Genomic DNA, 14,745 nt, shown 5'->3' on the forward strand with positions numbered 1-14,745 from the left:
GTTGTCCTGTTCAGCCCTTGTTCCCTGGCACAGCTTTGGCCTTTTCTTCTCAAACTCCCAGCAGCCTCACCACTTTGAAGGAAATTCTGGTAAAACCCAGAACATTTTCTGTGAGATAGCCCAGCCAGAACATTTCCTGTGGGTCGCCAACACTTCCTATGCGAGAACCTTCAGCCACTCTCTTGCAAGAAGTGTACTCAACCCATGCTCTAGGGCCAAACTTAACATTATGAGGCCCTGTTGAAATGGCAATAGCTGCAAGAAGCTCCCTGCCTCCTGTACTGTCTTGATGACCACATTTAGCACCTGTTGGTTGGGACACCACAAAGGGTGTGGGAACCGAGGGGAAGGAAGGGCTGGGAGGGGCCCAGGTGTGAAAAACTGCTTCTGTCTTGTTTTTGTTGGGATTTTTTTTGCTTTTGTAATATGGACCCTGGGCTCATTTAGGCAGGCAAGGGAGGGGCAGATTTGGGGCTCAGTGTGCCATCTCCATCTAGAAAACATATTTTCAGAGCAGTGTGATCTGCAGAAGGCCCATATTTACTGGGGCATTAAATCTCTGTGATGCTAGGGGTGGTAACATTGCATCTGCTCAACGGTTTTTATTGTCTCCACAGTCCAAAACATTTGTATGGACTCTAACTGTAGCCAGACCTAATTACTTTTAGACTAAATTTTATACTGCAAACATCCTCACATTAGAATGGGCTTTAACTATCTTTTGTGTGTTGGACAAATATCCTCTGTCCATCAGAGCTGAGGCACTATTTGTATTACTGCCTCTTTATATTCACCCTAGCATGCACTCTTCCCTTGATACTAAAAGATGGTTGTTGTTTTTTGATACCAAAAGCCGAGATGAAATAAATGAGAAGCTGCAGCTTTAATTTTTTTTTTTTCTTTAAGAGAATGTTTTGCCTCCTTCCATAATTTAGTATGCCCCAGCATCTGGGTATTTCAGCAAAGAGGTTAATGATTGGAATGTGACATTTTTTATTCTCCTTATAAAATTGTCTACCACACAAACTAATTAACTTGAAGTGGTAATATGCCAAGGAGGGGCTTTAATGTGCTGGTGGACTCTGTGTTCCATTCTTAAGCTGTCTTTCTTCAGGGCTATCAAACTGGCATGTAACACATTTACTTCTTAAAAATACAGTGACTTTTTTTCTGCCAGTGTTTTAGCTATATATGGGAGTTTTGTGCCTTGCCTGGGAAGATCAGCAAATACAATTCTGCTATTGCTTGCTGTGTTCTCCCTGCTGTGGTTTTTCTTTTTTTATTTTTTAACTCACAATGCTGTATTCCATCATAGTAATAGCCAGACTTTTTTCCATCCCACTGTACTTAAGTACTGATTTGGACTCCACTGAATGTTGAACTATCTTTTTAAAAAGAAATTATGAAAAATTAAAGCAGCCATGTTGTAAGTAGACTATCTTAAAATCATTGCCTCTATCCAGACAAGAACAATATTTTTGTTAAACAGCTATTGCCTTCAGATCCCGGAAATAGATCCCTGCTTTAATTAGTGTGGGGCACCATGGTGTGTTTAACCTCTGTGAGGATATGTACAGTAGTTGACTTATCTGTAAGCTAAACTTAAGTTTTAACCTAATACTGGAATGCTCAGGTAACTTTAAACCAGCCAGTTTCAGAGAAAATAGCTGTATATCCAGCAGCATGAAGCCAAAATTATTACTCATCTTTTCCTTTAGAATTTTGAGTCTCTGCGTGCACTAAATTTATGCCATTAGCCTGTTGTTCCTGAAGTGTAATACGTAGTGAACAAGTGAAGCAAGCAGGGAGGAGTATCACAGGTTGAGTGGAGGCGGCTGAAATGGAGAAAGCAAAATAGGATGTTTAGAACACATTGGTCAAGAATAGCATGGAAGTCAATCAGTGACGCTAGCTGGCTTTTTGTTTCCCTACTTGTTTACAAATCAGGTTAGAATTGTGCAAAGCAATATTAATAGCATGTTTGTGTGAATGGGTGTGAAGATTATTAATGATATTATGCTTCTTTTTGGTGATCATTTTTCTTGCTGGCAGGAGGAAGTGGAAAATGAAGTACTTGTAGGATGGAGGCTGGAAAGTTACTGGCAGAGCAAAAAGTAGTCAATTCTGAAGGAACAGGAAGATGAAACTATGCAGAGTTTTCCAGAGTGTTTGAAGAAAAAAATAGAATTAATTATGTTTAGTTTAATGTTTAGAGATTTAAAGCTCACTGTAAAATGGGCCAGAAGGATGAATTTATTTGTAATATCCTGAATGGAGCAGGACAGAACTGATCTTTAGTGTTCAGAGAAAAGGATTTTGCAGTTTTCAGACATGAAATGATGAAGTCTCAGCTTTAAGACCTGGATAAGTGGAGAAGAAACATGAGAAATAAGTTCAGAAAATATGGAAAGGTGCACAGAATGAGGTATATTAGTCAACAGATATGGCTATAATACAGGCAAGCCAAGACTGTGACTTCTGGTGCTGCCTATTATACTAAAGGATGGAGCAGGCAGAAATTTTGGAGGCAAGATTTACAGCTTGATCTGGGAAAGCTTAAGTTCCATTGTTAGAAGTGAGTGAGGTTTGTATTGCATATAAGTTGTATTTAAGAACATAAGGAGAAAAATCTTAAGACAATTTCTTTTCATATGAATGTTATTTTAATAACCTCAAGACCTTCTAGGGCATTTTCTTATTGTGTTAATAATATACTTCATGGGTGGTTGAAAGCATGAGACTGAAGAAAAACAAATACACTAACATCACAATATTGTACGCCCTGGAGTATTCATTCTAACAACACAGCATTTGGTTCAGAGCTAGACCAAAACACCTGGAGCTTGTGTTCTCCATCTGAGGATCTCAGCTCACTGGTGGCTGACAGAAGTGTCCCGTTACTCAAATCCCTGCTGTAATCTTTCAGTGTGTTGGGAATGAGGATATTGCCTTGCTTTCTGACACAATACCTTGAGTCGTGACTAAATAAGGTCTATGCTGGATGGAAAGATTTTATTCTACTGTATCGGTGTAGAATATGGGTGTTCTTTCTGGTTGCAAGGTTACCACTGTTTTTCTGTTCTTGACATTTTAAAAAAGTAATTTGTGAAACTACTTCTGAATGGACTGATTGTTGGATATTACCACTAGATGCATTCATGTTATTGTGAAAGAAGAAAAATGCACTACTAGTTACTAATTTATTAATCTTCTAAAAAATAAAGCAAGGCAGTCCCACTTAGGAGACTGAGTTTCAGCCTTTAAAGCTCATGCCTCTTGAGACTGGGATGCAGATAGGAAAGCAGTGACCCCTAGATCCCCTTCACGCTGTAGTAACAAGTGTGAATATGTTCTTCATGTAACCAGGGACTTCTCTACATATGATTTTGTACAAATGAGATGCTCTAAACTTAAACTGATGTATGGCTCTGACTAGTGTCTGAGTCGTGCAGCTGTGGGAGCATTACTGCTTTTTATACCTCATGTGAGGTGCAGTTTTGTACCAGAGCAGCAGCTCCCATTCTTAGTCTCCCTTACTGTAGGAACAGAGGCCCAGATGACCTTGGTGACAGGATGGAAAATACTCCCTACCTAACAATGTAGGTAGGCATAGATGTTTAATGAGTTTAGGCAAGGAAGACTGTGTATAACTCATGTTTGCAATGCTGATGGATTCAATTCAATAGACTCAACAAGATCCTGATTAACATCCCTTTCCATTTAGGGAAACAGGCTAGAGTTGCCGTCAATGTGTATGCCCAACTCTTTTCTTCTGACAAAGTCAGCAGTGGAACAGAAACCCAGGTGTGTATATATAGCCGTTTAATTAAGGCACTCCATGCCAAATCTGGGACATGGGTTCTTGAAGTGGATTACAAAATCTTGAACGACAGTCAAGGTTTCCTTTGTTGTGTCATTACACATTGCTTATGAGCATCAGCGTTCAGTAAGTTGTGGTTTTGCTTTGTGTTTTGATTTAAAGCCTGCTTCTGGAGTATTTGACAGGCAACTCAAGAATATGCAATTCTTATTTCCTTTGGTCCTTCAGCATACTTCCCCTTTCTCTCTCAGCTGTTTGGTAGGGTAGCTGGCAAACAGTAAGCAATTGTTTTCCTTCATTTCAAGGGGGAAAAAACACAGAAGAAAACAGCTGGTTTATGCAGAGAAAAGCTCTGCAGTAACATTTCACTGTTTTATCTGTGTTTATTCCTAACTCATTTTCTTGAATATAATTAAATGGGAAGTAAATCCTGTCAAGGTTAGTCTCTGGTTTATTATTGTTCTTACTGAGGGGAAGTAAAACTTTTTGAAGTTAAGGCCATGCCTACTTGAATGACCATGACTTGCTTACTGAAAACCTTGTGGTTTGTGCAAAAGTTAGTTGTGCACATACACTGACCAAGAAGAGAAAACAATGGTAGATGAAACACTTCTTCCTTTTCAGATGAGTATCAATCCTTTCAAAAAACTGTTGGGGGTCCCAATGTGGGGAAAAGGAAGGACACAACATGTGTTGGAGAGCCAGAATGTAAATAAAATAGCAATTTAAAAATGGTAACTTATGCTTATCATTAATCTGAGTTGCTATGACTGAAAGTAGAATAAAATATTTCTATTTTGATGGCAAAAAGTTATAGTCAAAGCCCTGTGCTATCGTCATGTGCTTTTGTGATACTTCAAAATCATTTGTGTGATTTGTGGTATTTGGTGGTAATAGGGTAGATTAGGCTCTCTCTGCACCTCCTGTTCTAGTGAATTGTAAAGAATAGAAAGAAAGTTTAAGACTTAAATCTAGAAGATACCTCAGTCCTGGGTTGGGTGAGAAAACAAGGCTTCTTTTGTTCTTTCCTTATATAAAAAAAAAAATCCAAAGCAGCTAGGTCCAGCTATCTTCCTCTACACCTACAGATTTAATTAGGAGGTTACAAAGTTTGTGGGTGCTACCTTTTGTATTCATAAGGTAGAAATTCCTTTTAGCATCGTGTGATTGCAGTCCTCCATGTAAAGCCACTATAGTACCATTAGACCTTTGCAAAAAATACTTAGTTTACACTCAGCCTGGGGCATTCCTGTTGTAGCTGTCTTGCATCCTATCTGACATGTGTCTCAGCTCATGAGGAATAATTTTTGGGAAAAATTAACAGCAGACTGATATTTAAAAAATAGCAAACATTCAAAAGTCAGGAAAAACATTGTCATTTTGTCTCAATTTACATATCATTGCATGCATGAATAAACATAGACATATAGCCTATAGTTAGCAGTAAGTAGGCAGAAGTCTTTGTAAAAAATGGCCTGATATTTTCGCTGTTCTTGCCTGACCTCCCTCCCTCTCCCTATTCCTCTGTGTCCATGTTAGCTGTGCTGCTGCTTCACTCCTGCCAGAGAAGTTTATGTGAAGGTCACATGCAGCCCGATGCCCTCTGGAGAGTCTGGAGCAGGAGCCTGGAGCACGGTGTCTGGTGGGCACTGCTACCCCATCGTGGTGGGCTGGCCCAGGGTGTGCTTCCCTGTGTTTGGGAACTTCCCAGTGTTTGGGAACAAAGGCCAAGCTGATAGGCATGAGGCAGAGCCCTGGTATCAACTAGATTGAGTCCTGGCTTGCCATAATGGTGTTTCTGAATCTTCTCTTTTTCCTAAGAAAAATAAAAGGTCACTGTTTCTTTTCAACTCTGTTTCCAAGCAATAAAGGTAGTAGAAATCATATCAAATACTAATTAATACAATAGAAATAGTTCCTTTAAGGAAAACTTCAGGATCTCATGTTATTTGAACAGAATGGCATGCAGCACACCATAAACTTTGCTAGCTTACAATGACATACCTTAATTTTCATGTCAGTCTAACACAAATCAAGTTTCAATCGTGTTGTCCCCTGCTAAATTGTGAATTACATTCTCAGAGACTTAAGGAAGTTTTAAACTTTCAAAAGCCTAGAGCTATAGCTCTTCTGTGAGTGACTATTATGGATCACTAGACTGGATTTGATACTGAGTCAGTTTGAGAGCTTTACTGAATTATTTAGAATGACGTAGGATTAGTATTAGAAGAGAGAAACTGTCAAAAATGAGACCATACAATGTCAAGCCAGCACTAATTAGGAAGTCCATGGCATTTCCTAGATTTACGGGAAGTATTTATTTGATTGATTAATCAAAAGGTATCAAAGTCTCTTCTTTACCTTCTTTCAAAGGTGGGTGGTGGCTAAGAGTGAAATTATTTCCTATGGTTTCTTTTGAAAGCAGTAATCAAAATTTTAACTCACAGGCTAAAGTTGAATGGACTGAAGGGTTTTTAGACAGTGACACACACATTGGACACTATTGGACATCTTCAGGGCCTTGGGGCTTCTTGCTTCAAATGGGGCTTTTGTTTTACTCTGGGCTTCAGGGTATCAAGTGTATAGGGTCCAGCCTTTTGTGTACTTTCTTTCCTACCATGTAGAAAGGGATTTTCATGGTTAGGGAAAGCAGTTTTTGCCAGAAACTTTTCTCATCCAAATAGAACTGGCAAGTGGCCAAAAATGTGCTGGTTGTTCTTTAGTTGTGAATTTTAATTTCCAGACAGCTCCTTTTAGTACTTGTTCACATAGCCTTTGCTTCTCTCATCACTGCTCTGAGCAGAGGATGTGAGCAGATCCCTGGTGCAGAAGGTAATGTCTACAGGCTCAGCCTCTAGCTCCAGGCCTTCACAAGGGTTATGGGGAGGGGCTCTCTGCTCTGCTGGCCTTCCTGCTCTGCCTGGAGGCTGGCAGCAGCGTGGCCCACTGGGTGCTAGCAGCAGCTTGCCCGCAGCTTTCAAAATCTTCACTCATCTCTCTGTCTGATGGGCAGATGAAAGCCAGGCTACTCTGCATGCAGAGGGCAGTGCAGTTTGTCCTACAGTTGAAAAATGATAAGGAGATTTTTACTTGGTTGGCTAGAAACTTCTTTACCCTCTTCTGAATAAAAAGCCACCCCCCTGCCATTTTTTAAAAACTCATTGTCATTCATTCAACAGTGTTAAATCTGCTCATTTTGAAGTATCAAGTGTTTTTCCCTAGCAACAAGATTTTTCTTTTAAGTGACAGATTGGATGTAGGAGCAGGGTGGGGCAGAGTGAAAATATATATTTCTTAAAATACTGTTCAATAATACTGTCTGTAGAGGCTTAGTGTTAAAATCATGCTACTGGCAGTTTATTTTCAGCAAGGTTCTCTTACATGATAACTAAATTTGACATATAAAATTTGTTCTTAAATTGACACACATGATATTAAGTTTTAAATACAGAAATAATTTATAGCTCATACATATAAACTCTGTGTTACCATGTAGGAATAATTTGTTTAAAATATTCCTTAACAACAGGCATGTACTGACATGGACTCTAAAATCTGTGGCACCATACTTTAAAAGGCTGTTTGCATTTTGTCTGTTTCTTTAAAGGGCTTCCGTATTGTCTCGGACTCCCCTGGAAATGCAGTAAGGATTCGTATCACATCTCAGTTGCCATAGCAACAGCAGTCTTTCCCATAATGAGCTGCATCATCTGAACTGATGTCACAGCATCATGCAGCAGGTCACACAAGGCACCTCCTAGTATTGCATCTTACAGATGTGCCGTAAACATCAAAAGAGGATGATTTGAACAGGACATGGTAAGTTGCAAAATATTGTGCTGTTCTTAATTGCAGGGTTATTTTTTCCTGTTTTATAAGATTTTCGTAATGTAAGTGGGTTTTGCCTTGTAAAAATCATTTTGAAGAAAGATGCTGAATGCCTAAATTTTATTTTCAGGCAGGCTTAGACAAAGGCCTACAGAAAATGCATTCAGTCGGAATGTTTATACTTGCCTTTACATTTGTGATAATGGGCTGAATATTTGAAGAGAATGTATTTAAATTTCACAATCCAATTAAAGTAGCTACTGTCTTATTTGCTTAAATGGAAAAATAGCTCTTTTCAATTCTAATGCCATAAACATAGGTTGTTCCTTTCCCTGTCTCTTCATTTAAGCATTCCTATTATGTTCAGCTCCTCTTTGAACCTATTTTATCTCAATAGCATGAACATCACCTATTTACTTTCATTGGCCTTCCATAGCATGATAGCACAGAAAATACTGTGCAAACCGGTGCTGAACAAGCAACTAGAACAGTATTGATTTTAAACATGGTTCAGTACTGTCCTATTTCTACTGGTATTCTCAAAAAAAAAAAAAAAAAAAAAAAAAAAAGAAGAAGCATAGATTTAATTGTCAAACAATAATCAAAGATTTTGAAAGCACTGTGGCTTTTAGCTCTTCTACTGTTTTACTTCCGTTGAGACTGTTTTTAAAATTATAATATGAATTTAGTGAATTTTAGATCTATCTTTTACTGGAAAGAAAACAAGTTTTTTTTTATTTACTGCTGCAACTGCAGTAAAAGGTGTAGCCAAAGATTCAAGCATTCTGAGGGGGTTTGCTATGAATAAAATAATAGGAATAATTAAAAAGGTTTCCACCTCTATCTTGGGAAGAAAACATCTATCTTTTTTATTTAGAAAGCTGATTAAAATCATGTCTACAGTATTTAGTAGTTCTTTATGATGTCCAATATTTGCTTATGTTGTATTAAGATCTTGCTTCTGGAAGCCGGGTTTATTTTGCTTAACTTCAAGTTAATCTTGCTGGATGGTATATAACAAGATTATAGCTTGATTTTGCATGTTTGAAATATTGTCTTCAGCTGCTTGCTATTAGAAGGAAAGAAAAGACCAGACACATGTCATTTTAATTGATCAATATGTCCACTAGGAATTAGGGAGTGGTCTCTGGCTCTGTTTCTCCCTGTGTAGTTTATATTTCAAAAGTGCATCAAGAAAAAAGCAACCACGTATTTTGTAGTGATATCAATATTTATTGTGGGGTTTGCTCCTTTGTATTTGATGAAGTAATAAGTGTAATGAGATCTGACTACTCTTCATAAGGGTGTGTGTGTGATGATCTTGTCTGGCACAAACTGGAATGGAGCTCTTATATCTTAATTAGACAGTCTGTACAGAATCATGTATGCTTTTTTCAGCATGGTCTGGGTACAGCTGTTGGGTTTTTTCCCCCCTGCAAAACACAAAGCAATTGACTGTAAAATAATTATTAGAATAACGTTTTATTTATTTGTGATGCATTTTGCAGCATGAAAGTAGTGGTCTCCTGGACTTGCTGTGTTCCTATCAGGCAAACTCGGAAGGGATGAGTTGGCAGGAGGATGGGGGTAGGGCGGGACAGCTGATGTCTGCCTAGTGCCAGAATCAGTGCTAAGAGAGCTGGTGAGCAAGGCCTTTAACATGCACTTTAGGGATCATAAAAGAACAGTTAATAAGACATGGACATAAGATATTTCTGGTTTAAATATTATGCTTTTGTTATCATCATCAATAACAATAAATGCATTTTCTTAGATTTTTGAAGTGACTTGAATACAAATAGAATTTCTCAGATCAATGTTAAAACTCAGGGGAAACATACTTTGGTGAAAAAGAACAACTTTTGATGGTATTAATGGAGGCATGACCTGCTATGAATCCCCTAGTGAAGAATTTTTTCCCCCTAATTGTAAGAATACAAACTGGGCTGTTTTTTGAACACTTTAAAAAAGTTCCTGTTACTCTCTATTCCTCACACTTCTCACAGTATTGTTTGCTGTGGGAAACACCTGCCAATAATGGAGCTGTGATGGTACCACTTGATTCTTGGTAATCTTGGCTAGTCTGACTCCTGCTGAATACTTTGATTATAGAATGCTTCCTGTTAATTCTTATATGGGCCAAGTGTTGCACTGAGATCTGTATGTGAGCATATGGAAAAGTATGGAGTGATGAAGAAAGTCTTACTATGAAGAGCAATCCTGATTGCCTCAGTCTGAGCATGACCAAATGTAGAAACACTAAAGATAGATCACAATTTTGCTTGTTGTTGAGGCAGAGTCATAACTGGTACAAGTGAGACAGTATTTGACAGTGTGAAAATTGTGTTGCTTTCAGCTTTGTTTCACAGCTGGCCTTATACCATTACTGAAGGCAATATGTTTTGTAAATACATGTATTCTTCCCTGAAGTAGCTGAATTTGGACAGTTAAACTGAAGGCCAGAGTTCTTCTGTACATGCAGAATCATACTGACGTGGAGCTGGAGATGGGTGTGTACTAATGAACTGAAAGGGTCTTACTGTTTAATCCTTACTTTGCTCTGAAGGGTTTTGTTATACCATCAATTAAGTAGTTCTTACATAGCTTAGCACTCAATGCAGAGAGAAACAGAAGCTTGGTTCTTTCCAAGCAGCTGTAGGAGCTGATGACAAAACCTGACCCCAGCAATGAAAGTTGGTATAATTTTAACACTTTCTAGGGTTTTTTTCACCATATAGCAATGCAAAGCCTACCTAGAGGGGATCAGAGCATGCTCTCAATGGAAGGAAGTTTTCCTTCTCTGAAGAGGAGTTGAGGGAACCCTGTGCTCTGAACTTTATCTTTTGTAGGTCACATCATAGTAGAACAGTGGGTGGGTGTCCTGTGCCTCCCACCTCTGACAGACCTGGAATGAAGCTGTCTTCAGGAACTCATCCCTTGAAAGTCTAGTCAAAGGAGATCTCTATCAGAAGTGCTCAGATATTGATTAGAGCAATAATTGGTGGCATTTCCAAAATGCTGGTGAAATATTTCCTTAAAAATAATTTAGGAATTGGAAATAATTAAGAAAATTCCCATGCCTTGTTTTAGTCTACTTGCACCCTTCTGTAAAAGTCACTGCTGCACCATGAAAGAAATATTGACAAAATTCTGGACTTGATTTTTTTCCTGGTCTCTGCTGAGTGCTCCTAGCTTCAGGGAGGGGCAGAATGTCTGAAGTTCCAGAGTTGCTTTTAAAAGAAAAAAACTCATGTGTATTAAAAGATGTCATGTGTCTCTGTTGAAATATTATATTTATATTTTGTAAGTGTGGCCTATGTTTTATGATGGAATTTCTTTATCTTTCATAACAATCTATTGTACTGGTGTTACTGGGACAAAATTAATGATATATGAATGGAAAGATGACATCAAGAAATCATCTTGCAACTAATTTATGTCTGAATACTAACATTTCTGTGGACTGGGTAAAGTTGGCTTTTGCTTTTTCTTTTCTATAAAAATGGACAGTCAGTAAAGCAGATTCTAGCTGCAGAAAATAAGAAAGTTGTATATGAGACACCCAGACTGGGCCAAGGCTTTCCTGCCGCAGAAAAGGAAGGAATCAATGGAGAAACTGAGATGGATGGAGAACCTAAAGGAGACTAGGTTAGTGAGGGAACAGGACATACAGTCAGTGGGTGAAAGTGGCAGTGGATGGGCATCACATCTGACATCACTGTGATGATTCAGGATTCTCCTGGAAAGGCAGCTCCCATCTTGGGCTTCTCAGCCTCTGGAGACTTTGGCAGAGGGGAAGGTGCAGACCCCAGCTGTGTTTCTAACCCTAACAAGCTGTTACTGTAGTAATTTTCTGTTTTGTCAGTGCTTAAAGGCTACCTGTACCTTTTCTTGCTGCACAGGCATGTATGCTGTTTGATTGGTGCTCTTGGACAAAGACCTGTGAAGTGTTGCCTTTCTTATATTCAGTTTTATGTCTTATATTTTCTATAGATTTAAAAATAAAAGTATCTATCCTACTTCATATTCATTAAAAAAACTGCTAAAAGTGTGTAATATAAATCCTTCAACTAGTTTGGTATGGTCATATTTATGTGTATGTATAATGTCAGAAGGGTCATCACAAAAATCAGTCTTTGAGTATCAAAATATGCTTTCCTGAAGCATTTTTTCTTATTTTTAAAAAGCCTTCAGAAAAGCTTTGGTTCTGAGGAAACGAGGGAATAAATTAAAAAACAATCCGGGTAGCTCTTCCCTTCCTGTTTGGTGCATGAAAGACAGATTTCAAATATCTGGACTCCTGAGTGCTTTGAATCACAGCAAGGCTGACTCAGCTTTTCATCCCTCCAAGGTCAAAAAATTCAGCTCTGTGTAGTTTACAATATCTGGTACTTTCAGATAAGATGTTTCAAGCCAGAAATGCTCTCTGCTCTGTGTATACTCTCAGTTCTCATGGCATGTGTCAGATGCAGGCTTGCCCTGGCAGATTTGACCAAAATGCTGCTGCCTCCTGCTTGTCCAGTGTTCAGTCCCAGTGCCAGGCAAGGAGGGACTTTCCCTCAGCTGTGTAAAGAATGTCTTCTAAGGTTCCTGGTAGTGGAGATAGCTTGTAGATATAAGGAGTGTCCTCCATCCTGGGGGATAATCTTTGTGTCTGTCCTGAGGAGAGCATCAGCCTCAAGGTTAAGGGCGGAGAATGAGCACTGTGAATTGTATTGACACTTCCCTAACCTTTGCCGGCCCAGTGGCCTCTGGAATGGGTAAGAGCACTCAGGGCAAGCAGTTGGCTCTGGAAGACTGGTTGTTTTGTAGGGTGAGGCAGCAGATAAGTTCCAAGAAGGGGCAGCACCTGACCCTCGGGGCAGCAGGCACGGGAATAACTGACCCCAGCACTGCTGGTGCTCCACATCCAGCTGCTTTCTCAGAGACCCAAAGTATGCTAAGCATTTAGCTGAAATGTGCGTTCTCTCTCTGGCCAAGTGGTCTTTCAAGTGATGATGATTTCAATAAGGAGATAGCTCTATAAAATACTTTTCTCAGCCTCCATGGCACGGTGTCTTATGGGAGCTGACACACTTAGAAAGATAGCCTTTGTTAGCATGAGGTTGTACTAAAAGAACTCCTAGCATATGACTGGGGAAGCACCCAGCTGCAGTATTTAGTTCTGCTTTCAGTCTTACTGTTTATCTATTACTTTTGTATATGTTTTTTGTCTTTCGAGAGCTGCCCTGTACTGATTCTCTTATAAGTTCAAGGTTGTCACAGTTTCAGGATTAGGATGCAGACATGAAGTTGCTTCATGTGCTGTCAAATATTGTTATCAATTTTTTGCCAGCTTGGTGTGCCGATAAAATAAGAATTCTAGTATCTGAATACACAAAAGTTTGTTTGTTTGTAACTGTATTGATTAAAATGTAACAAAAAGCTGTACTACTATGCATTTAATTTGCAACAGAAAGGAAAAAGTCCTGTGCACTTCTTGGTTTAAAAAAACCCCACAGCATAACAAAGTCCCACATTTGTTTTGAAAGTTTTAAAACAGCGTTTCTTTTATTGGCTAGATAAGTGCTCCTTCTTTGTTTAACAGATTGCTGTGACAGAATATTCTCTGCCAAGACAGTCAATACAAAAAAATATGTCTGCAAAATGGATAAAAAAAGAAAACAATATACCTACCAACTACGCATTAGATAGAAAATTGGGAAGTAAGGACAGATGCCTTTTTTGCATTACATAGTACAACATTAGATGTTGGTAACCAAGCCCACCAAGAAATGCTGTTGAACAGATGATTGTATTAAATTTTTTCCCTTTCAATTATATATGTATATATATAAATAAGTTTTTGGCGGGTATTTATTTGAGAGACTGATAGAACATGTACAATGAACACAAACCAAAAAGGAGACTGATATTGTTAAGTCTGAGGGTGGTATAGAATAGTTTTTCAGCTGATATTGAGAAATGAGTCTTAAACAAAATGCTAATCAAAGATGAAAAAACTAATGAAAAACTTTTCTTGACAATTAGTTTTTGCAATGAAAAACTGTACTTTAGAGCTGAGTGCTATTGATGGAATAACAATGGTCTATTGAGAATGTTTTCAAATAAGGAAATCTTTCAAAGTTTTTGCATTAAGCTACTCCAGGCTGCTTACATTTTTCAAGTGTGTTAGATCATGTTTAGAAGTAGCTTTTCTTGCTGAAGAGACTAATTCTCTGGCCAAGGCTATACTAGCTAGTCTGTGTTCTTCCTGTGCTTTTAAGCTGCACTGCTTGTCGCCTAAAACATACCATTTTTTAGAATAATAAATCAGATTTTGATTGCTAAAAACCCCTCCCCTTAAAACCCATAGCTTCAGCTAGAAAAGCCTGTTATGTGTCAGATTTCAGGATGTCTAGTCTGTTGCTAAGGCAATGACACAGCAGATATGTAAGTTGCCATTTTAAGGGTCAGCTATTAAAATATGCAGGGTCTATTCTATAGGTCCTTAATATGCCATCTAGTCTTACTCCTTATCAATATTTTATCCTAGTATTTTACTAGGTCATAAACAGCAGCAAGGAGTTTTTTGATGTTATTATGCAAAGATACCCTTTGAAAATAATTAGGAGATTTTGGCTTTTCTTGTATCTGGAGAAGGTGGAATCTAAATATATTCTATGCATGATGTATAAACAGTGTATCAGCAATAATTTTCCTTGCTCTTTCAGAAGAGAAGAATTTTAATCCCCAAAGTGTTTTGCACCTGTTTGCAATGCAGTAGCTTTTTAACGCAAACTTTTAAATAAATGGAGAGGCTCGACTTTGTATTTCTTTGAATTACACTGGAAACTTCTTAATTATTCCTTCTGTTTTGCTTTGTTAGGTCATTTTGAATTTAATTGGGAGTTCAGTTTCTTTTGTTGGTCCCACCTATGGTATTCTTTTTCTTTGCTGGAATATGTCAAGTCACTTTAATCAAGCGAGAAATCCCTCTCAGATGTCTGTTGTTTCTTGTCAGGCAGTATAGAGAGTTGTTTGTCAGCATCTTGTGGCCCTGAATGGTGTGTTCTGTAAAACACTGGTACTTAATTAGTATTTGTTTAAATAAGATC

The 14,745-nt window shown here is 38.3% G+C and overlaps 1 protein-coding gene across 1 annotated transcript in view; it reads left to right on the forward strand.

The window, feature by feature from the left end:
* Positions 1 to 14,745, forward strand: part of AKAP6 (A-kinase anchoring protein 6) — a 288,951-nt gene that overhangs the window by 21,294 nt on the left and 252,912 nt on the right. Inside the window, exons 2-3 of the mRNA XM_066188405.1 lie at positions 3,725 to 3,804; positions 7,428 to 7,639. The gene's annotated coding sequence lies outside the window, so the exon portion shown is untranslated. The remainder of the gene's footprint in view (positions 1 to 3,724; positions 3,805 to 7,427; positions 7,640 to 14,745) is intronic.

The sequence above is a fragment of the Chamaea fasciata genome, unplaced genomic scaffold (genome assembly GCF_029207755.1).
Source record: "Chamaea fasciata isolate MVZ Bird 193981 ecotype frontalis unplaced genomic scaffold, bChaFas1.0.hap1 SCAF_7, whole genome shotgun sequence".
Taxonomy (NCBI): Eukaryota; Metazoa; Chordata; class Aves; order Passeriformes; family Sylviidae; genus Chamaea; species Chamaea fasciata.